Here is a 25,074-nt window from a genome sequence, read left to right on the forward strand (position 1 = left end):
GTTGCCAATGCTCTCCTCCAGGGGACCTTCCTGACTCAGGGATCAAACCCATGTCTCCTGCATTGGAAGGCAGAATTTTTACCACTGAGCCACCAGACAAGCCCTCTAAGTAGGCTGCTGCTAAGTCGCTTCAGTCGTGTCTGACTCTGTGCGACCCCATAGACGGCAGCCCACCAGGCTCCCCTGTCCCTGGGATTCTCCAAGCAGAACACTGGAGTGGGTTGCCATTTCCTTCTCCAGTGCATGAAAGTGAAAGGTGAAAGTGAAGTCGCTCAGTCATGTCCGACTCTTAGCGACCCCATGGACTGCAGCCTACCAGGCTCCTCCGTCCATGGGATGTTCCAAGCAAGAGTATTGGAGTGGGGTGCCATTGCCTTCTCCAATGCATGAAAGTGAAAGGTGAAAGTGAAGTCGCTCAGTCGTGTCCAACTCTTAGCGATCCCATAGACTGCAGCCTACTAGGCTCCTCCGTCCATGGGATTTCCCAGGCAAGAGTACTGGCTAGGGACCTAGAAAAAAAGATGTATGTCTTCAGGCTCTCAACAGTGATATAAGCAGAAGAAAAAGGAGCAGGACAGGGCATTCTTGGGGGTTCTTTATATTATCAAATTAGAGAAAGAAAATAATGTGAGAGGATGGGGTTATTTAATAATATACTGCCTAAGGGAACCAGAGAGTGTATGGAGGCTGGTGTCAGACCACATATTCAGCTTTTGAGGAAAGCCTTCCAGTTCCAGAGGCTTTTAGTTTTTGTTTGTTTATGTTCTTGAAACTCTTAATAGGAAATATGGCTTGTTTATGATTCTTGGATGTTAACAAATTTAAAAGCATAAAGGTTTCTTATAAACACTAATAATTACATTCAAAGGGATTAAAATTAATTAAATTTAATTTTGATTAAAATTAAAAGTACCAGCATTGCCTAGGAAAAAACAACAACAACAACAAAAAGAATGCTCTTAGGAGACAAAGTTTTCATTTCTGTGATATTGGTGATGAACTTACAGGCCGGTCTGATACAGTACTCCCTGGCTCAGCATTAAAGAATATGCCTGCTAATGCAGGAGTCATGGGTTTAAACCCACTGGAAGGGTCGGGAAGATCTCCTGGAGAAGGAAATGGCAACCCACTCCAGTATTCTTGTCTGGAGAATCCCATGGATAGAGGAGCCTAGAGGACTACAATCCACGGGGTCGCAGAGAGTCAGACATGACTTAGTGACTACAAAAACTCTCTGTGGTATTAGAGAGTAGCCGAATGTGGTTATTTACTTTTAAATTCAGTAATTTGACTTATACTCAAACACTTACAGTTACAAGTTCAGTTCCTTAGTCATACTAGCCAAATTCTAAGCTTTTAGTGGACAGCGCAGAGAAAGAACACTTCTATCACCACAGTAAGTTAGTTCTATTAGACAAAAGTGGTATAAGATACAAAACCATCTAAAGCACAGCCTGGTATCATAACCAGATGTGGAGAGCCATATATAGATAATATTTCATTTTAGAGGATACAACAATATTTCAAGACTGTGTTTGCACTTATTAAATCTTATTGCAATGGGACTTATTTGCTACACAATCTTGGGTTACATTTTCTTCTATAATATAAGTAGGTTTTGCAAATAGCTACAAGCTTTTCCAAATAACTGTGAATGGAAGTGAGGGTTAAAAGAAAAAGTAAAAGGAGATGTTAGGAGAAGCTTAGAGCATGAATTTCTTGTGACGGGGCAGGTATTACCATGTCTGTGTTTATTCCTCCAGTTGGCTTCTTTCTGTCTCATACCTAGTTCCTTCCAAATCCTAATAGTACTAAGACACTCTTGAGAGTCCTTTGGATAGCAGGAGATCAAGCTGGTCAATTTGAAAGGAAATCAACCCTGAATATTCATGAGAAGGACTGATACTGAAGCTGAAGTTCCAATACTTTGGCCACCTGATATGAAAAGCTGATTCACTGGAAAAGACCTGATGCTGAGAAAGATTGAAGGCAGGAGGAGAAGGGGGCGACGGAAGATGAGATGGTTGGATGGTGTCATTGACTCAATGGACATGAGTTTGAGCAAACTCTAGGAGATAGCTAAGGACAGGGAAGCCTGGCATGCTGCAGTTCATGGAGTCCCAAAGAGTTGGACACGACTGAGCCACTGAACAATAACCACCTCTGAATACTCTGTAAAATCGGTTGCAGCTGAATCTGTGCCTGTAGGAACCCTGGGCTGGGCCCAGCACATTTTATAGAGTAGCTCAGCAGTATAATGGAATTAAGAAGGGGGAGGAGTTAGGCATGGGGCAGGAAGAAGTGGGGATTAGAGGTGTAAGAACAGACTTTCTTTACTTTTTTTTTTTTTAATTGGAAATACTTTATATCCATTCCAGTATTCTTGCCTGGAAAATCCCATGGACAGAGGAGCCTGGTGGGCTACAGTCCATTGGGTGGCAAAGACTTGGACACAACTCTGTGACCAAACAACAAAACAAATATGTTAAAATAATAAGTAAAAATTAACAAAATATAAAGAAATGTTGATATATGAAAAATAAGCCAATGTATACAATTATAAAATAATGTGCAAACCAAACTTTGCTTGAATTATGAAATTACATTTTTACAATTTTTACTCAGTTATTCTTTAATCTTATTTTGATAGTGCGTGCTTCTACTAAAATAACTGTAATGAAATTTTATCTAGTTATTTATTTATTTTACCACCCATTTTCAAGTAGAGATTTTTCTGTTGGGTAGCAAAGGGTGAAGGAGCTCACAGAAGAAGGGGAAAATGAGAAGTGAAAGTGTTAGCCACTCAGTCATGTCTGACTCTTTGCGACCCCATGGACTGAAGCCCACCAGGCTCCTCTGTCCGTGAAACTCACCAGGCAAGAATACTGGAGTGGGTACCCATTTCCTTCTCCAGGGGATCTTCCTAACCCAGGGACTGAACCTGGGTCTCCTGCACTGCAGGCAGATTCTTTACTGTCTGAGCCACCAGGGAAGCCTGAGTGGAAGGGAATAGTGACACAAAGTCATGAACAGCACATGTCAATTCTGTACTCCATGGTGGCATGAGACTGCAGGGGATGATCCTAGCGACACAGGCACTTAGTAAGTTACAAATCACAGCATAAATAGCATTTACTGAAGAGAAGGCTGTATGGTTTCAGGGATGAGGTGTGGACATTTCATTAAGTCATCACATCTGATATAAAAATGCAGCTTTCTGGTCACAGCTGTCTTGAAAGCCGAACCTGAAATGAAGCATGGGTGCCTGGCAGGTCATTCATGAGGTGATTTGAGGAAGCTGGAAAGAGGAAGGAAGGAGTACCAGATGGGGAAGAGCAGGATGACATGAGGGGATATTATTACAGTTACTGCTATGAGCAAAGGGACTCTATTCTGCTGCAATCACCCCAGTTCTTCTTCTGGAGGACAAGATGCTATGTGCTCTCAGAGGTCCAACTCCTTGACTTTCCTGGACTGGGCTGCACTTTCATCTGGCCCAGCAGTGTTCCCAGGACCTGGGACAGAATGCAGAACAATCAGATGCACATTCTGAAGGTGAGATGCTGTCAGTGCATTGAGTCTGAGACACACGCCATCTGGGGTTGAGAGCAGAGGGGGACCCTAGGCACATGACTCAGGGCACACAGGCGTCAGCTACAGCTACTGCTTACTTCGAATTATCACCACATGTCAAATCCTGTGCTTAGACAAAGTACACACATTTTCTCATTTAGCAACACAGCCCCCCATAAAGTGGGTGTTAGGCGCCTGCGTTTTATAAAAGAAGGTGTAGAAGATTCCTGTACTCGAGCTCAGCGCTCAGTCATGTCAGACTCTGTGCAACCCTGTGGACGGCAGCCTGCCAGGCTCCTCTGTCCAAGGGATTTCCCAGGCAAGAACACTGGAGTGGGTGGCCACTTCCTTCTCCAGGGAATCTTCCTGGACCTGGGATCGAACCCATGTTTCCTGCAGTGGCAGGCAGATTCTTTACCACTGAGCCACCAGGGAAGCTCCAGGAGTCAGATTACCGACTCTTATTGTAAGTACATGTTCAACTTTTTAAGAAATTGCCAAACTGTTTGAGAAACTGACTTTACAGTTTTTCATTCTCCACATTAATTTCTCCATATTCTCACCAGAACTTTTTTAGCCATCCTGCTGCTGCTGCTGCTAAGTCGCTTCAGTCGTGTCCGACTCTGTGCGACCCCATAGATGGCAGCCCACCAGGCTCCTCTGCCCATGGGATTCTCCAGGCAAGAACACTGGAGTGGGTTGCCATTTCCTTCTCCTTAGCCATCCTAGTAGGCATTTAATTGAATGTCACTGTGACTTCAATGTATTTCCCTAGTGACAAATGATGTTGAACATCTATTCACGTATTTCCTTGTAATCTGTATATCTTTTCTGGTGAAGTATCTGTTCAAGTCTTTTGCCCATTTACTTTCATTGGGTTGTTTACTTTCTTAATATTGAATTTTAAGAGATCTTTTATTATGTACACACAAGTTTTTAAAATCAGATGGGTGTCCTGAAAATATTTTCCCCTAATATATGGCTAGTCTTTTCATTTTGTTAATAATGTCTTTTGAAGACTAGTTCTTAATTTTTATGGAGTCCAATTGTCTATTTTTCTTTTATGGTTTGTGTTTTTCTTGTTATACCTAAGAAATCTTTGACTAACCCCAGACCACAAAGATTTTCTCACTTTCTTCTAAAACTTTTATGATTTTATATATTTCATGTAGGCCCATGACTTATTTTGAGTTAATTTTTCTATAGGGTACAAGGTATAGATGAAGACACTTCAAAAATGGATAGCTAGTTGTTCCAGCCCATTTGTTGAAAATTTTATTCTTTCACCATTGAATAGCTTTTACACTTTTATCAAAAATCAATTGACCATATATGTGTGGGTCCATTTTTCGACTTTCTGTTGAGATCCATTGACCTCTGTTTCTTTGTTTCTCCAATACCACACTGTCTCGACTCCTGTAGCTTTATAAAAAAAATCTGGAAATAAATTAGTGTTATTCCTCTTCTTTTTTAACATTTATTTTTGCTATTTTATTGCACGTTTTCAAAAAAATTAGAATCAGCTTGATTATTTCCTAAAAACAATTCTGCTGGAAGCTACAGATCATTTTGAGGGAAAGCTGACATCCTAATGATACTCATTTTATTACCAAACAGTCATCACATAGAGGAAATAAACATCAGCAGTATATTGGAAAGAAGATATTTTTATTAAAGTGTGACTGCCAAATAGTTAGGAAATTGTGAACATTTCTGTTTTCCAAGTTTATATATAATATAAATATCAACAAAATAACATGACCTTGTATTGTTGGCTAGGAGAATAAAGAACTATGTGCTCATAAGAAGAGAACAGTGATATTTACATCTTGCTATAGATTCCCTTCCTAGCTGACTGAAAGATCCATATGTTCTGAGTATAAATTATATATCATACATATTTAGGGGAGCCAGTACATTGTTAAAAAATCATTACTTAAAATATTTTTTAAAAGTGAAATACTCCCTACTCATAAAGGCAAAAAATGGTGTTCTTCTAGAAAATAAATCTAGTTATTATTTTTTTAAGTGCAAAATAGACAAATATAGAGATGATCTTTCATGCAGGTCGCTGGCATTGAATATTTCAGTATTTCCAGAGTATGCATGTTTTCCAGTGGCAATTCTCTCTATTTGCTGGAATTTTCTATGCATATTTTTTCATTGACAACTGCAAAAAGCAAAACTCTCTCAGACACAGGAGTGGATTTCCTCCCCATTGGTAACCTCGAATTTTGTTACCTTTACCTCTGGCCATCAGGCTCCTTCCTGTTGTTCTTGCCCTAAATTCAACTTTCAAAACTCTGCTACTTGCCAGCTCAGTGTTTTAACCTTCCTCAGCCCATTGCTGGCTTCTTGGCAGAATGTCAAACCTGTCCAGGCAGGACGTCAGGCCAGTCCAGATTAAACTAGCTTGATCGGAGAAACAAGCCAGTGCAAAACAGCAAGATCCTCGTTAATTTTAATTAACAGTTCCAAACAGAGTTGCATAACAAGGTCATTTTCCCTAAATGAATTATTAGATATAATAGAAGAAGTCAACTTCTCCAAGCAGTATTTTTAAACCCCAGGAGTTGGCAAATCTATCCCAGAGAATATCTGTCTTTCCAAGGCAGTCCACTCTCATAAGGCTGAGGTAGACGTTCCCCCACAAAGTCATAATCCTACCTGCTTTTCTCCTCTTTCCCTAAGATTCAAATGACTACAAAGTTCAAAGCTTTTTAGAGGATGCTATGCAGTAATACTTCCTCACCTAGGAAAAAACAATGATTGGAAGAGCCTGAACGGTTTGGAACCATAAGGAAAATAATTTTCCCCTGTAAACTGAGACTGTCTGATGTCCTTCAGCATATATGAAACAATGTCCTATCTAGATGTTCATTTGCTTATTTGCTTTATTGACTCTTTTTCTTATTAAAAATTAATTGGGCATATTTTTCATAAATTAGGGCCTCTGGTTTCCTTCAGTTATTTTGTCTTTTGCTTACTTGTGTGTGATGTCTTAATGTTGCGCCAAAGCAATACTGTGTCTATGAAAAGCTTTAATTAATTATGGAATGGGCTTCCCTGGTGACTCAGACAGTAAAGAATCTGCCTGCAATGGGGGAGACTTCAGTTTGATCCCGGGGTCAGGAAGATCCCCTGGAGGAGGGTATGGCAATACTCCTGTATTCTTGCCTGGAGAATTCCATGGACAGAGGATCCTGGCAGGCTACAGTATATGGGGTTGCAAAGAGTTAGACATGACTGAGTGACTAACATTTTCACAGAGAATAGTATTTTTCTAGGCATTTAGGATAGCACTTTTATTAAAACACTGTCTAAACAGCCAAATAAAATTATCAGTAACAAAATGCTAAAAATTTTAACTTGGACACAGTAAATTGACAGTTTTAAAAACTTTTCTATAAACTATCAGAAAATATTTATAAACCCTCATCATTTATCTGAAAAAATATAAATATGCATTAACACTGTTGGCTTCTTTATAGTCTGATAACTTAGTGAAGAGATGAAAGTAATATGAAAGAGATGAGAGCTTATCTAAGAAACTCAGATTTGGAGTTACTGCAACGACTCTTATGAAAAATCAAAACATTGCCAAAAGCAGCTGAAACTGCTGACTTAGCAGCCTGAATCTGAAAAAGGCATACACTAAAAGCTGCAGGGGTTGAACTAAACATACGGTATCGGATTACCATTAATCTGGGGAAACAGACCATCAACAAATTGAGAAAAGAATCTCTTATTTCAGTGATTTGTCAAGACTTTGCATTTTCATCCTCACTCTTCCTTTCTGATTTGTCTTCTGGTGTTTGCCTTACCGTCATATAGGAATAAATGGTTTTCATAATGAATGGATTCTCCATTCAAATGCTTATACACATGTTCCCACCAATAACCTGTCAGATTTCAAACTGACACTGACATATATGTGTATTTCTCTCTATCTGTAGCTACAGATACAGCTGTACATCAATAATGTTTAATATATAAAATATATATTTCTATGTATTATATATTAAATATACATGTTCAGTTGCAATATACATTGCATATATATATAGAGAGAGAAAGTAGGCAATCTTTTTCTTTTTAACTTATTAAATAATTTGCTCAAGGTGAATTATCATAGTGTACAAACTGTAAGGAGATGATATACAGGCTCAGTACAGTTTGGTGATCACAGTTGTTTCACTGTATAAACTGCTTGATCAGTGCATGAATAAGCCAGTTAATTGTTTTGTTTCTGACCTTTTGACTTCACCAGATGCAATTTTCTGGGTGAGCTTTTGAGACACATGGACATGTAAAAATGTGAGGATTTTGTTTCTCTGATTCTGTTATAAGGTGACTAAGGAGAAAAGAGGCTACATTCTATTAAGAATAAGACAGCCCAATGGTTAATTAATGTTTTAAAAAAATCAAACTAAACCAAACTAACAAATAAATCTGTCTCAACACATTAAAAAAGTTAATTCAATCAAAGTGAGTTCAATCAGTAGTTCTACAGAAAGTTTCCGTTACATGTAGTGTATGTATGTGTGTGTGTTCATTCCCCAACCATCCAAGTGTCCGGTGTTTACATGTTATATATCCCTTATCTTATTATGTTGAAACAGACCATTTTATGCTTGTTTCCTCCATTCGACTCTTAAGAATAGGATGTCCCCTCTGGCTTCCAGTGATTAGCTCAGTCCTCAGAGCACCGCAAGAAGACCTTGCAGAACTGGCTGGTGAGCAAAGGGCAAGTAGAATGAAGAGAGTTGTTGGAAGTGGCTGAGAAAGAACATGCTTCTATCACAAGCCACAACCCTGGAGAGATTTGGGGAATGCCAGTGACTTATCTTGCAGGAGGGCTTTTATAACTGCAATGCAGTTCTTTGATATAATTGTCTATGGCTCTAATCTCCCTCCAAATTCTTCTACACTTATGCATCGTTGAACATATATGCACATTTTCTGTAAGTGTAATTCCCCTTTATTTCTTCTGTCTTTAAAAATATACAAGCTTTAAGGAGAGACCCTTACAAATTTTATCAGTCTTCTATTTGACTATATGCCACTACTGCTGCTGCTGCTGCTAAGTCGCTTCAGTCGTGTCCGACTCTGTGCGACCCCACAGACGGCAGCCCACCAGGCTCCACCATCCCTGGGATTCTCCAGGCAAGAATACTGGAGTGGGTTGCCATTTCCTTCTCCAGTGCATGAAAGGGAAAAGTGAAAGTGAAGTCGCTCAGTCGTGTCCGACTCTTAGCGACCCCATGGACTGTAGCCTGCCAGGCTCCTCCACTACTAAGTGAGTATAAATTCTCTGAAGGTTGAGTAAACAGAAAGACCACCAGACTTGTGAAAACTCATTGAAGCCCAGAGAGAAAAAGAAAAAGAAAGAGAGGGCAAGGGAGGGGTGAGTGAGGAGAGAGAATATGAATATGGATGTGGGCATCATTACGGAAAAAGAAAATCTGACAACCTATGATTGGAATTACTGAATGCATATAGAAGACAATTGTTTAATTAACAGAAAATAAACATATTCAGCCATAATTCAGAAACTAAAATCAAAAAACTATGAGGAACACACATGACCCATCCAAGAGATGAATCTATAAAAAAGAACTTTCTACACAGAGAAAACTAGAAAGGATGGATCAAAAGCAATAATCAAAGGAAAACTCCATTATGGCAAAAGGATGATCTCATCCTCAAAAGTTAGAATGTGCATTGAAATAGCTTATAGACCAACTTTGTGAAAACAAACCACACCTACATATATTTTTATGCAATCTTTAAAAACCCAGAATTACATAAAATTCAGGAAAAACACACAGAGAAGAAAAAAGTTAACACGGATTTCTCCAATTCCCCTACAAAGGACATTGATTCTCTTTCAATTCCTTTGCTATTAAATGTTAGAATATGAAACAATAGAGGTCAAAGGGCAAGATCATGGAGAGGCTGGGACCAGACTGTCTGGTTTAGAATCCTAGCTTTGCTGACCATTAGTTATTTGAGTTTGAGCCAAGTCCTTATCCTCTTTGTGCCTCATTTTCATCAATAATACAAAAGATAATAAATGCATGCTCTTAGGGTCGTTGTTAAGATTAAGTGAATTAGTATATCTAAAGTAGTTAGAAGAGGACCTGAGACATAGTAAGCAAATTATGTGTTCTTTTTCTTTTTCTTTCCTCCTCGTCCCCCTTCACTTCTCCTCTGAACACTCTTCCCCTCCTCCTCCTCCTTGGTTGCTGTTTTTTATTAGAGAGCTTTGAAAGAATTTTATACCCAGTCAAGTTATCAATATGTGGAGGCAAAAGAAAGTCATTTATTGATACACATGGATTAAAATATAGTGTCCAGGCAACTTCAAAAAATAATCCAAAAACCTGAGTCAAGCCGATGCAAACTGTCAGAGATCAGAAGGGAAATAGTGTCTGCAAAGGGGCAGGAGTGTAAACTATTAGTAAAAATTACTAGACTAAATTATTAGCCTAATAATTTTTAAAGTACCACATGGATTACACAATTTGGTTTCCATTTAAAATACACAGCTTCTATTGTATAAGACGTTAAAGAAAGAAAAATATAGGATTCATAACTTAAATGATGACCTATAAATTGCTGAAGATTTGAAAGCAAAGGCACAAAGTATTTAATTCTTCATCAGTGGTAGCTAACAAATAACTACTTTGCCCCTAAGTTTTATGCTTGAAAAGTGAAAGTGTTAGTCATTCAGTCATGTCCAGCTATTTGCAACCTTGTGGACTGTAGCCCACCAGGCTCCTCTGTCCACGGAATTCTCCAGGCAAGTATACTGTAGTGGGTAGCCATTCCTTTCTTCAGGGTATCTTCCCAACCCAAGGACTGAACCCAGGTCACCTGCATTGCAGGTGGATTCTTTACCATTGAGCCACCGTTTTTATGACTGTCTCTGGAAACCTGAAGGTAATATGTAAGGAATAAGCATAGATTTTCTTCTTTCCAAAATAAGGATTGTAAATAGCAGCAAAAGCCCCCAAACTCCCCAAACCAAACCTCTATTCAGCAAAAGTAAATAGGGAAAAATCAGGAAGCAAATGTTTTAAAAGGACAAAATGAAAATACATTCTTATAGAAACATGACCAAGTATTAGTAAGATTATTAAATTTATACTAGTTAAGTATCTTCATGAAACAGAAAATCCACTGATATGCTACTTATAATTTTCTCACCTAAAACATACATTTGGAAATACAAGCCAAAAGAAGTATATAGAAGTATACTTCTAAATACAGAAGTATATAGAAAAATGTCTAATAATAAGTGATCTGGATGGTATTACAGGTAATTATTCATGTTCCTTTTTATATATTTTCAAAAAATTTTAGATAAGAAAGAGCAAGGAGAGAATTGCTAAATAAATGTGTAGAAGAGAATGCTTTGAAAAGTACCTTTTATGAATTATTCTCATATTTTTAATAGTAAGTAAATAATGTCTATAGAAAAATACATTTCTCTATTATCTTCCTTCTACAAGGCCTACAAGACACTGAACATGACTGAAAAATAGCAGCTAAATAATCACATTTGTCTCTCATACTCTTAAATTTTAGTATTTATACAGAACTCTATATATTTATATTAGGAAACATTTTCACAATTATTACCTTATTTAACTTTCACAATATTTCTCCGAAAAAGGTGATACCACAGTCCTCAATCTATAGGAGAGGGAAGATGAAAATTTACTTACCTAAGGACACAGAGATAAAATCCTGAGCTCTTTCCTGTACTCCATCTGCATTGTTTATGCAGGTATTTGAAGTCCTCTTGAGTTTTTATTAGAATCTCGTATCACATGGTATTACTCTGGTGTATATATACCTAGGAAAGATGGAGCAATATATTAAAAAACTCAATGAATAACACAAAATTGTGATTCCCAAGAAAAATTCATATTCATTTTGTTTTATTTTACATTGGGCTACCAGGTTTGAGGCACACAGAATCAACGTACGGTTGTACATTTACATCTATTATCTTTTTCTTTTTAGGGCAATTTGTTTTTACAATAGTTTTAGATTCACAGCAAAATTGAGAAGTAGGTATGACATCTATTATCTTAATGTGTCTCTATAAGCTGTAAGTCACACTGGACTGTTTGCTCTTTTGTGACTGAATTTAACATTCAATTTATTTGAGACTTTAGGCTCCATGTAAAACTCAGCCGGGTATTAATGGAAGAGTCACTGGGTATTGAAAGTGAGTGTATTCAGCATTTTGTCTGGGCTAGAAGTCAATCAGACTGCAATCATTCATTAAGACTCCTGCAAGCAACAGCCACTGTGCTCTGCCAACATCCATCAAGTTAAGGGCCAGGAAATGTCAGTGCCAGGGCACATCTCAGAGAGACAGCACAAAAGTCAGCCCGTCTCAATTACAGCACGGCAATGGCCATCTTCCTCAGATCTACATGCTCACAGGGAAATCTGAGAGGCGATTCAGACCTTTTCCATTGGGTTCATTCTCAGCAGGCATACCCTATAAGAAACAAACCTGGGTACTTATTTTCTTTTCTTGATTTTCCCAAGAATGATTAGAACACAGGGCCAATGCCTTGCTGACTTAAGAAATCAAAGAAGCAAGAAGGAAGATGACTCTTGAATACTGGAGTCACATTGAGAGAGTATACTGAAGTGACAACCCTCAACAGCTTTTTAGGAAAACAGTTAAAATCTTAGCTCTACATCTTGCTAACTCTGTACTCCTAGACAAGTTCTTTATTTTTTCTACATTTAAGAATACTTATCTGTAAGCTATCTACTCCATCGGGCTCTTATAAGAAATACACAGAAAAATGTAAAGTACTGGGGGAAAAAGTGCACAGTAGGTGGTAGCTATTATGACAAGGGTAAAATATCATCGAGGTTTAGAATATTCTCTTTCATCCGAAATTTGGATGTGGCTAGCTATGTTTTTTAAGAGTCAGATAAAGAGTTAAACTTTGAAAGCAAATGGTAGTGATCAAAGAGTGAAGTAAGTGCAGAGAGACTCCTTAGAGACTCTTCAATTCTCCTGGGTCTCATTAGGAAACAAGAAGGATATATACATCTCACCTAAGCCTAAAGAGATGTTTGAAGCTCATCTGTCAGCATAGAGACATCCCGAACAACTACTGAAAACAAATGGAGCTTTTATAAGTCCGAGATGTTTTGACAATGGAAGAAATGACTAGGAGCAGTCTTGACTTTTTGGAATGCTCACTCATCTCCATGGTTTCTGTGGGGTGCACGTGAATGCCTATGTGTGTTATGAGGTCGATGGATTATATAAACTCAACTGCTTATTTCCTTTTCCCCACAATTACGTATAAATCTGATGTAGTTACTCGTAGATGAAAATGATATAATGTTGACGTGAAATCTATTATTCACACGGCAACATGCTTCATACCTGTTCGCACTGTAATTTACCACGTATCAGTACATGGCCTGCGTCATTCCCGGAACAGTCACGTAGCGGGGAGAATTCGAGTAGAACGCACAGTCTGTTTCTACCTCCGCGTGTGAGGAAAGCCCGCCGTACAAGTCACAGTTGGAGTTTCCTCTTTCACTCAGAAGCCTAAGGCATGCAAGCCTGTGATTCTGGAATGCATGACTCCATGGGTGAGGAATTGGAGTCTTGCTTCAGGGATTGGGCTCAGTGTTACTGTACGGCACATGGCCACAGCGTTGCTGGGAAACAGGGCTTGTTTTCCCGCTGCTGGGATTCCCACTTCTGCTTCCCTAGACGCGTGTTACATAGTTGATCTGTGCGGTGTGTTCTAATTCTGTTTGAGGAGGGCGGCTACCAGCAACCCAAGCATGGCAAGAGGGATTTTGATTATATAGTATATGCCTCTTTTGTTACAAGGTTAAAGAATAATACACATCTTCCATTATAAAGATGTGCCATCTGGTTGCTATTGAACCAGTCTTGCTTACTGCCACCTGTTCAAAAATCTCCAACCGCTGGCCCCTGTCCCATTCTTCAGCGGGTGTCCTAAGTTTTCACCTCTGAGGAGTCAGTGTAAAAGTAGCTGAGAGGATAAAGGTATGACGTATGTGCCGCCAAGGATGGTTTTACTGGAAACGTATTTCAAGTTAGCCTGACAGAGGAAGTTGCTTACTAATTCAACATGGATGTGGCAACTTCATTTACGACATTGGTCATTTCAGCCCCAAATACACAAATCTAGACCTGCTTTCATACACTGTCCTGTGGGGAATTGGATCTATTCCACATGATGAGCTTAGCAGAGGTTGTGGTTGGAGGAAAAAAAAAATACTTAGCACGTTCTACTACTTAGAAAAGCACTATCACATAAACAGAAATTTTAAAATTGTCTTTTCCTGCTGTTTTGAAAGTGCTAGAAGTGTTTTGTTCCACCCTCATATTGCAATGCTCGGTATAGCGGAACCGCAGGGGGCCTTTCCGCTTCTTTTACTCACTTCTACACTTTTCCAACCTTCTTTTTAGTGGTTGAAAATTTTTTATCAATAACTTAACATGCCAAGTGCAATAAAATTTTTATTTGCTTATGGATTATAAATGAAGAATATAACAAATTTAAAATTATTAAGGACAACCAGATTCCAATTAAAGGGAGACATGTAAAGCAGAATCATCCTACTTTATGAAACACAGTCTGCTAGATGGGTGTGCTGAAAAATATTTGACAGCTGGTTCTGAGAGTAGGTGAAGTTAAAAAAATTCTTTTTGGTTGAACTATAGTTGATTTACAATATTGTGTTATTTTTGAGTGTATAGCTTCAGACTCCTTTCCATTATAGGTATTATAAGATACCGAGAAGAAGGAAATGGCAACCCACTCCAGTATTCTTGCCTGGGAAATCCCATGGACAGGGGAGACTAGTGGGCTACAGTCCATGAGGTCACAAAAGAGTCTGACACAACTGAAGAGACTTAGCACAAGATACTGAATATAGCTCCTTGTGTTATATAGTAAATTCTTGTTTATTTGTAGTAGTGTGTATCTGTTAATACCATACTCCTAATTTATCCCCTCACCTTTGGCCTTTTGGTAACCATAAGTTTGTTTACTATGTCTCTGTTTCTGTTTTGTAAATAAGTTGATTTGTATTTTCTTAATTCCACATATAAGTGATATCATATTAAAAATAATATTTGACTTACTTCGGTTAGTATGATAATTGCTAAGTCCATTCATGTTGCTGAAAATGGCATTATTTCATTTTTTATGGCTGAGTATTAGTTCATTGTGTGTGTGTGTGTGTATGTCTTCTTCATCCATTCATCTGTTGATGGAAAGTTAGGTTGCTTCTAAGTCTTGGCTCTTGTGAATAGTGTGGCTATGAACATGGAGGTGTGTGTATCTTTTTAAATGAGAGTTTTTGTCTTTTCTGGATATATGCCCAGGAGTGGAATGGCTGTATCATATAGTAACTCTATTTTTAGTTTTTTAGGAACCCCTTTTTTCCATAGTGGCTGCATCATTTTACACTCCAACCAACAGTGTAGGAGGGCTCCTTTTCTTTATACCCTCTCCAGCATTTATTATTTGTAAAATTTTGTTGATAGTCAACCTGACTGGTGTGAGATGATACCACATTTTAGATTTGATTTGCATTTCTGTAATAATTTGCATCTTCTCATGTGCATGTTGGCTATCTGCATGTCTTCTTTGGAGAAATGTCTGTTTAGGTCTTCTATCTGGTTTTTGATTGGGTTGTTTTTTTGTTTGATATTGAGTTGTATGAGTGGTTTGCATATTTTGGAAATTAAGCCTTTGACTGTTGCATCATTTGCAAATATTTTCTCCATGTCTGTAGGTTGTCTTTTTGTTCTGCTTATGGTTTCCTTCACTGTGGGAAAGCTTATATGTTGAAGTCTCATTTGTTTATTTTTATTTTACCTTGGGAAACTTAAGAAAATATTACTATAATATATGTCTGAGAGTGTTTTGCCTATGTTCTCTTCTAGGAGTTTTATTGTGTCATGTCTTATATATAAGTATTTAAGCTATTTTGAGTTTATTTTTGTGTATGGTGTGAAGATGTGTTCTAACTTCATTGATTTACATGAGGTCTTCTGCTTTCCCAAAGTGCTTGTTGAAGAGGTTATCTTTTCTCCATTGTATATTATTTCTTCCTTTGTTGATGATTAATTGACTTTAGGTGTGTGGATTTGTTTCTGGGCTGGCTAATCTGTTTTGTTGATTTCTGTGTCTGTTTTTGTGCCAATACCATGCTATTTTGATTACTGGAGCTTTGTAGTGTTGTCTGAAGTCTGAGAGCATTAGGGCTTCCAGCTTTGTTCTTTTCCCTCAGAAATGCTTTGACAATTCTGGGCCTTTTGAAGTTCCATGTAAATTTTAGGATTATCTGTTCTAGTTCTGTGAAAAATGCCACTAGGTACTTGATAAGGATTGCATTAAATCTGTAGCTTGATTTGTGTAGTATGGCCATTTCAACAATACTAATTCTTCCAATTCAAGAGCATGAAGTATCTTTCTATTCCTCTGAACCATCTTCTGTTTCCTTTATCAATGCTTTATAATTTCCAGAATATAAATCTTTCAATTCCCTGGTTTGGAGAAGGAAATGGCACCCCACTCCAGGATTCTTGCCTGGAGAATCTCATGGACAGAGGAGCCTGGTGGGCCACAGTCAATGCGGTCACAAAGAGTTGGACATGGCTGACTAACAGTCCTGGGTTTGGTTTATTCCTAGATATTTTTTGGATGCAATTTAAGTGGGATTTTTTTTTTTTTAACTTTCCCTTTCTGATATTTCAGTAATAGTGGAAAGAACTGCAATTGATTTCTGTATATTGATCTTGTATCCTGTTATCTTGCTGAATTCATTTATTAGTTCTATTTTTTGGGGTGTGTGTGGAATCTCTAGGGTTTTCTATATAGAATATCTTGTCATCTACATACAATGACAACTTTACCTCTTCCCTCAGATCTGGATAGAGTAGGTGGAGTACTGACTTGTAGTGTTTGGTGATTTCCAGTATTTATACTCCCTCTGTGGCTGGTTTCAAGTTACCATCCCAATGCCACGGAACACAATTGGGAAGAAATGGGTACAACTGAATCTCTGTATGAGCTGGCTTCAACACACTGTGGCTGCTAGATGTTAATAGGATTTCAGGAAGAAATTATTCATAGTTTTAAAAAATTGGGGAACACTGGGTGAAGTTAAACATATGTGGGAAATTTTAAAATATTCAAAACATTAGTTCACATTTTGAAATTCTAGGACATTTTTTATAATTTGTTTGACATCTATTGACATGAGTGGGACACTAGTGTGCTAGGAAACACAATGTAGAAAATGTATAAGTTAAAGCTTTAATTTTTGTGTTTCTAGTATTTTAAATTTTGTAATTCTTTTAAGTTACAAAAGCAATATCAACTCCAATTAATAAATCAGCAATGCTGTATTGGTGTTTTTCTTTCTGGCTTACTTCACTCTGTATAATAGGCTCCAGTTTCATCCACCTCATTAGAACTAATTCGAATGTATTCTTTTTAATGGCTGAGTAATATTCCACTGTGTATATGTACCACAGCTTTCTTATCCATTCGTCTGCTAATGGACATCTAGCTTGCTTCCATGGGCTGGCTATTATAAACAGTGCTGCGATGAACACTGGGGTACACGTGTCCTTTTCAATTCTGGTTTCCATGGTGTGTATGCCCAGCAGTGGGATTGCTGGGTCATATGGCAGTTCTATTTCCAGTTTCTTGAGGAATCTCCACATTGTTCTCCATAGTGGCTGTACTAGTTTGCATTCCAACCAACAGTGTAATAGAGTTCCCTTTTCTCCACATTTTCTCCAGCATTAATTGCTTGTAGACTTTTGGATAGCAGCCATTCTGACTGGGGTGAAATGGTACCTCATTGTAGTTTTGATTTGCCTTTCTCTGATAATGAGTGATGTTGAGCATCTTTTCATGTGTTTGTTAGCCATCTGTATGTCTTCTTTGGAGAAATGTCTGTTTAGTTCTTTGGCCCACTTTCTACTGTACAGAGTGAAGTAAGCCAAAAAGAAAAACACCAATACAGTATACTAACGCATATATATGGAATTTAGTAAGTTGATAAAGATAACCCTGTATAAGAGACAGAAAAAGAGACCAGATGCATAGAACAGTCTTTTGGACTCTATGGGAGAGGGCGAGGGCGGGAGGAGATGGGAGAATGGCACTGAAGCATGTAAATAATCATATGTGAAACGAATCGCCAGCCCACGTTCGATGCATGATACAGGGTGCTTGGGGCTGGTGCACCAGGATGACCCAGAGGGATGGGATGGGGAGGGAGGTGGAAGGGGGGTTCTGGAAGGGGAACACATGTACACCCATGGAGGATTCATGCCAATGTATGGCAAAACCAATACAATATTGTAAAGTAAAAAAAAATAATAAATCAGCAATAAAAATATAAAATTATATTCTCTCTTTTAATTCCATTTCCCTGAATTACTAGGTGATAAGGGCTTGATGGAATTCCAGTTGAGCTATTTCAACCCCTAAAAGATGATGCTGTGAAACTGCTACACTCAATATGCCAGCAAATTTGGAAAACTCAGCAGTGGCCAAAGGACTGAAAAAGGTCAGTTTTCATTCCAATCCCTAAGAAAGGGAATGCCAAAGAATGCTCAAACTACCACACAATTGCACTTATCTCACATGCTAGCAAAGTAATGCTCAAAATTTTCCAAGCCAGGCTTCAACAATATGTGAACCGTGAACTTCCAGATGTTCAAGCTTGTTTTAGAAAAGTCAGAGGAACCAGAAATCAAATTGCCAACATCCACTGGATCATCGAAAAAGCAAGAGAGTTCTAGAAAAACATTTATTTCTGCTTTATTGACTATGCCAAAGCCTTTGACCGTGTGGATCACAATAAACTGTGGAAAATTCTGAAAGAGATGGGAATACCAGACCACCTGACCTGCCTCTTGACAAACCTGTATGCAGATCAGGAAGCAACAGTTAGAACTGGACACAGAACAACAGACTGGTTCCAAATAGGAAAAGGAGTACGTCAAGGCTGTATATTGTCACCCTGCTTATTTAATTTATATGCAGAGTACATCATGAGAAATGCTGGGCTGGATGAAGCACAAGCTGGAATCAAGATTACTGGGAGAAATATCAATAACCTCAGATATGCAGATGACACCACCCTTATGGCAGAAGGTGAAGAAGAACTAAAGAGCCTCTTGATGAACGTGAAAGAGGAGAGTGAAAAAGTTGGCTTAAATCTAAACATTCAGAAAACAAAGATCATGGCATCTGGTCCCATCACTCCATGGCAAATAGATGGGGAAACAGTGGAAACAGTGGCTGACTTTCCTTTTTTGGGCTCCAGAATCACTGCAGATGTTGAGTGCAGCCATGAAATAAAAAGACGTTTACTCCTTGGAAGAAAAGTTATGACCAACCTAGACAGCATATTGAAAAGCAGAGACATTACTTTGCCAACAAAGGTCCATCTAGTCAAGGCTATGGTTTTTCCAATAGTCATGTATGGATGTGATAGTTGGACTATAAAGAAAGATGAGCACCGAAGAATTGATGCTTTTGAACTGTGGTGTTGAAGAAGACTCTTGCGAGTCCCTTGGACTGCAAGGAGATCCAACCAGTCCATCCTAAAGGAAATCAGTCCTGAATGTTCACTGGAAGGACTGATGTTGAAGCTGAAACTCCAATACTTTGGCCACCTGATGTGAAAAACTAACTCATTTGGAAAGACCCTGATGCTAAGAAAGATTGAAGGCAGGAGGAGAAGGGTATGACAGAGGATGAGATGGTTGGATGGCATCACCAACTCAATGAACATGAGTTTGAGTAAACTCCAGGAGTTGGTGATGGACAGGGAGGCCTGGCGTGCTGCAGTCCATGGGGTCGCAAAGAGTCGGACACGACTGAGTGACTGAACTCAACTGAAGGGCTTGATGCATGTCATTTCATCCTTTTATCATATAAACATATACAAATTAGGTCTACATAAAGAATAGAAGTTCCCCATTACTTTTATTTAAATTCAGATATAATTGACATGTAACATTATATTAGTTTCAGGTCATGATTCCATTCTTGTATATATTGTAAAATGATCACCACAATAAATTAACATCTGTCACTACTCATGGTTACAATTTATCTTTTAATGAGAACTTTTAAGATCCACTCTCTTAGCAACCTTTAAATATGTATTGTGTTTTCAAAAACACATTATTCTACCACTTGAAAATATTTTAGCTTCCTTATTGTAAATAAAACTTAGTATTAGCAAACTGCAGAGAACAAGCAAGGGACACTTAGTACATTGGTTCTCAAACTTTCGCATGCATCCTTAAACCTGGAGGGACTGTCAAAGCACAGATTGCTTGGTCCCATCTTGTGAATTTCTGATCCAGTCTTCAATTTTAGTCTCTGAGGAGTCTGTGTAAAAGTAGCTGAGAGAAGATAAAGGAATGACATATGTGCCAGCAAGGATGGCGTTTATTGGAAACATGTTTCAAACTAGTTCTGACAGAGGAAGTTGGGCTGAGGTCTGAAAATTTGCATTTCTAACAAGTTCCCAGGTGATGCTGACACTATCTGGGATCACAGTTGGAGAACCTTAAGTTTAGTGAATTATTTATAAGATCAACACCTTTTAACCACAATTCTGGTGAAAAAATAGAACTTTCCTGCCATAGCCCTTTCTCTCAAGAATTCCTATCTCCCTTCTGGTAACCACTGTTCTGACTATTAGGGTAATCACTTCTTTGTGTTGCTCCGTGTCTTTTCCCTTATGAATATATTTTATTGAACAAATTGGAATCATCTGTACACACTGTTTGTACATGTCACAACATAGTATATTCCCATGTCAGCAAAATGCTAATCTGTGTTATTTTTTATAGTAGTGGATTTCATTTTTATGGTAGAGTTTTAGGTTCACATAAAAATTGAGTGGAAAGTACAAAAGAATTGCCGTATAACTCCTGCCTGTGCTCCCCTTCCCAAGTCCCCCAACTCAGTCACTATCAACATTTCTCTCCAGAATGGTACATTTGTTACCAAAGATGAACCTGTATTAACACATCATTATCACTCATAGTCCATAGTTTCCACTGGGGTTTGCTCTTGATGTTGTACCTCCTATGGCTTTGGACAAATTTATAAAGACATATATAACACCATTGTAATTTCATACAGAATAATTTCACTGCCCTAAAAATCCTCTTTGCTCTGTCTACTCTTGCTAGCTTTCCTTTTACCCCTTGGCAATGACCATTTTTTAATTGTTTGTCTTTTTCAGAATATCATATAGCTGGAATTATGCAGTATGTGGCCTCTTCAGATTGGCTTCTTTCACTTAGTAATGTCTTTAAAATGTAAAATCTCTCCATGTCTTTTCCTGCCTGGAGGGCTCATTTATTTTTTAGTGCTGAATAATAGTCTATTGTATTGATGCACCACAACTTACTCACCTATTTACCTACCGAAGAACATTTGGTTACTTCTAAGTTTCAGCAATTATGAATAAAGCTGCCATAAACATGCATGGGACTTATTTTTGTGTGTGTGTTGTGTGCAGACATAAAATTTCAGTTTATTTGGCTAGCCACCAAGGAGTGCAATTGCTGAATACTATAGTAAGATTATGTTTAGTCTTGTAAGAAACTGCCAAAATAACCTTCAAAGTGGCTATACCATTTTTCATTCCAACCAATAATAAATGAAAGTTCCTATTGCTCCACATCTCACCAGCATTTGACATTTACTGTCAACGTTTTGGGTTTTGGTCATTCTAATAGGTGTGTAATGGAATCTCTGTGATTTAATTTGCATTTCCCTGATGACACAGAATATTGAACATCTTTTATATGCTTATTTGATATCAGTGTATCTTCTTTGATCAGGTGTCTGTCCAGGTATTTTGCTCATGTTTAATCAGGTTGTTCTCTTATTGTTGAATTTTAAGAGTTCTCTCTATATTTTGGATAACAGCCATTTACAGATGTGACTTTTGAAAATTTTTTTTTTTTTTTCCAGTTTGTGTCTTGTCTTTTCATTCTCTGGACAGTCTTCTACAGGGCAGAAGCTTTTAGTTTGTCTAGAGTACAGTTTATCAATTATTTATTTCACAGATCACATTTTGGTCTTGTCCCTAAAAAGGCATTGCCCTACCCAAGGTCATCTAGGTTTTCCCCTATGTTTTTTCTGGAAGTTTTATACTTTTGCCTTTTACAAGTAGGACTATGATTCATTTTTAGCTCATTTTTGTGAGTAGGTGCCAAGTCTATATTTAGATTTGCTTTTTTGTTTTTTTGGTTTTTTTTTGCATGAGGATATCTAGTTAGTCTGGCATCATTAGTTGAAAAGACACTATCTTTGCTTCATTGCATTGCCTTTGCTCCTTTGTGGAAGAGCAGTTGACTATATTTTTGTAGGTCTATTTATAGGCTTGCTCTTCTGTTTCATTGATCTTTTTTGCAAATACCACACTATGTTGATTAATATAGCTTAAAGTCAGGTATTTAAATCTTCTGCCTTTGCTTTATCCTTTCAATATTGAGTTGAGTATCCTATTTCTCCTCTCAATATAAACTTTGGACTTAGTTTGTTAGTATCCAGGAAATAATTTCCTCAATTTTAATTGGAATTGCATTAAATCTAGAAGGCAAATTGAGAATAACTGATATCTTGACAATATTAATCTTCCTATCTATGAACATGGAATATCTCATTTATTTAGTTGCTCTTTAATATCTTTTATCAGAATTTTGTAGTTTTCCTCATATGGATATGACACATATTTTGTTAGAATTATACCTAAGTGTTTCATTTTGTGGAATGCTAATTTAAATGACACTGTGTTTTTAATTCCAAGTTTTAATAACTTGTTCATTGCTCATATATAGAAGAGTGACTGTCTTTTGTGTATTAACTGGGTAGCCTGCAAACATACTATACTCATCTATTGGTTCCAGACGTTTTCTGTCAATTTTTTCAGCTGTTCTATATAGATGATTATGTCATCTGTGAACAAAGATGGTTTTATTTCTTCCTTTCTAATTTTTGTATTTCCTACTTCCCAATCTTTGTGTTTGGGAAGGAGGAAATGCTATATATATAGTATATATACATATATACATACACACACACATAGACTTCCCAGGTGGATCGGTGGTAAAGAATCCGCCTGCTAATGCAGGAGACACAGAAGATGTGGGTTTGATTCCTGAGTCAGGAAGATTTCCTGGAGGAGGAAGTGACACCCCACTCCAGTATTCTTGCCTGAAAAAAATCCATTGGAAAGAGAAGCCTGGTGGGCTACAGTTCATGGGGTCCCAAAGTTGGACATGACTGAGTGACTAAACAACATCAAATAAATAAGTAAATACACACACACACACACACACATTTTCTTTTCTTATTGTACTAGATTAGCCATGAATTATGGTATGATATCAAAAAGCAGTAGTCAAAGGGGAAAAACTTGCCCTTTTTTCTAATCTTAGTGCAAAAGCTTCAAGTTTCTCACCATTTAATTGCAGTTTTTTCATAGATACTCTTTATCAAGTTGAGGAATTCCCTCTATTCCTGGATTTCTGAGAGATTTTATCATGAATAGGTATAAGATTTAACTAGATGCTTTTCCTCCAGCTGTTGATATGATTATGTAATTTTTTTTTTTTTCTGTACTTGGTTGATGTGGTTATTTATTTTTAGATGTTGAATCCAGTCTTTCCCTCCTGGGACAAATCTCACTTTATCTAATACCTATAATTTTATCCTAGTTTATCATGGAAGACAATTCTTTTAATACATTATTGGGTTTGATTTGCTAGCATTCTGTTAAAGGACTTTTGCATATATGTGCAAAAGACATATCCCATGAGAGAGATTGCTCTCTAGTTTTCTTTTCTTGAATGTCTTGGTTTGGTTTTGGTGTTTAGAGTAATTCTGACCTCATAGAATGAGTTAGGAACTATTCCCTGTGCTTCAATTAGCAAATTAACTTTCTGGCGAGCACTCCTTTCCTAATTGTAGATGGCCATCTTATCAGTGTGTGCCTACATGGCCTTTCTTCAGTGTATTCATAGAGACTCTTTGTGATCCCATGAATTGTAGCCGCCAGGCTCCTCTGTCCATGGGATTTCTCAGGCAAGAATACTGGAGTGGGTTGCCATTTCTTTCTCTAGGAGATCTTCCCGACCCAGGGATGGAACCATGTTTCCTGCTGAGCCACCGGGAAAGCCCTACAGAGGGACAGAGAAATAGAGAGAGACTCACTTCCTGTTCTTATAAGGTCATTAATCCTATCAGATTAGGACCCTCAACCTTATATCTTTAACCTTAATTAATTCCTCACATCTCTATTTCCAAATGTAGTCATATTGGATGTTTGGGCTTCAGTATGAATTTCACAGGGACACAGTTTAGTCCAACGTACCTTCACTGATTCCTTCTCCAATGCTCTTACTTTCTTTATGTAGATCCAAGTGAATGAATTATATCATTTTTATTCTCTCTGAAGATTTTAACTTTTTTTCGCAAGGCAGATCTATTGGCAACAAATTTTCTCAATATTTGTCTGAGAAAATCTATTTCTCTTTCACTTTTAACAGATAATTTCACAGGAAAGATCATTTCACAGAAGGCAAATTTCTAGGTTTTTGGTTTTTTTCATCTCAAAACTTGAAATATTTCATTTCACTCTCATTTGACTTGCATGGTTTCTGAGGAGAGTCAAATCTAAACTCTTACCTTTTCTTCTTTACAAGTTGTGCTTTCCTCTGACTTTCTCCAAAACTTTTTCCTTTGTCATTGATTTTCTGTAGTTTAAATATGATATGCCTCAATGAAGTTTTCTCTGCATTTACCCTGCCTGTTGTTCTCTGAGCATCTTGAATCTTGAATATGTGGGTGCCAGATGCCAATCTGACATTAATTTAGGAAAATCCTGAGTCATTATTATTTCAAGCCTCGTTTCTGTTCCCCTCTCCCTTTCTCCTCTATTATCCCAACACACACATCACACATGTTGTAGTTATCCTAGTTTTGGGGTTTCCTGTCCTTGTCTTGTTTTTCAGTCTTTTTTCTCTTTGCTTTTCAGTCTCAAAAGTTTATATCATCATATCTTCAAGCTCAGAGATTTTTTCCTTAACCATGTTCAGTCTACTAATGAAAGCATTTATAAAAGACATTCTCCATATATGTTACTATGTTTTTAAACCCTAGCATTTCTTTTTTGGGGTCTTCTGTAGGATTTCCATCTCTCTGCTTGCATTATCTGTTATTGCAGGCTGTGTAATTTCCTAATTAAAACCCTTAGCATATTCATCATAGTTAAAAAATATATATATATTGGTCTCAAGATTTCGACATTCCTGCCATATCTGACTCTGGCACTTGTTCAGTCTCTTAAATTGTACTATTTGCCTTTTAGTACCTTGTAATTTTTTTCTTGAAAGTTTGTCATGAT

General features: G+C 37.6%; 1 long non-coding RNA gene across 2 annotated transcripts in view; it reads right to left on the reverse strand.

The window, feature by feature from the left end:
* The window catches only part of LOC145527043 (uncharacterized), a 78,658-nt gene extending 65,048 nt beyond the window's left edge, over positions 1 to 13,610 (reverse strand). Inside the window, exons 1-4 of one of the 2 annotated variants that reach the window (XR_014069427.1) lie at positions 13,007 to 13,610; positions 11,307 to 11,437; positions 3,407 to 3,515; positions 3,106 to 3,245 (exon numbers count right to left, since the gene is read on the reverse strand). This is a non-coding gene — a long non-coding RNA (uncharacterized LOC145527043). Of the gene's footprint in view, positions 1 to 3,105; positions 3,246 to 3,406; positions 3,516 to 11,306; positions 11,438 to 13,006 lie in introns of those variants that run through there. The other variant, XR_014069426.1, reaches the window with a different exon arrangement.
* Positions 13,611 to 25,074: the final 11,464 nt, after the last annotated feature.

The sequence above is a fragment of the Giraffa tippelskirchi genome, chromosome 11 (assembly GCF_054371585.1).
Source record: "Giraffa tippelskirchi isolate mGirTip1 chromosome 11, T2T-mGirTip1v1.2.pri, whole genome shotgun sequence".
Lineage (NCBI taxonomy): Eukaryota > Metazoa > Chordata > Mammalia > Artiodactyla > Giraffidae > Giraffa > Giraffa tippelskirchi.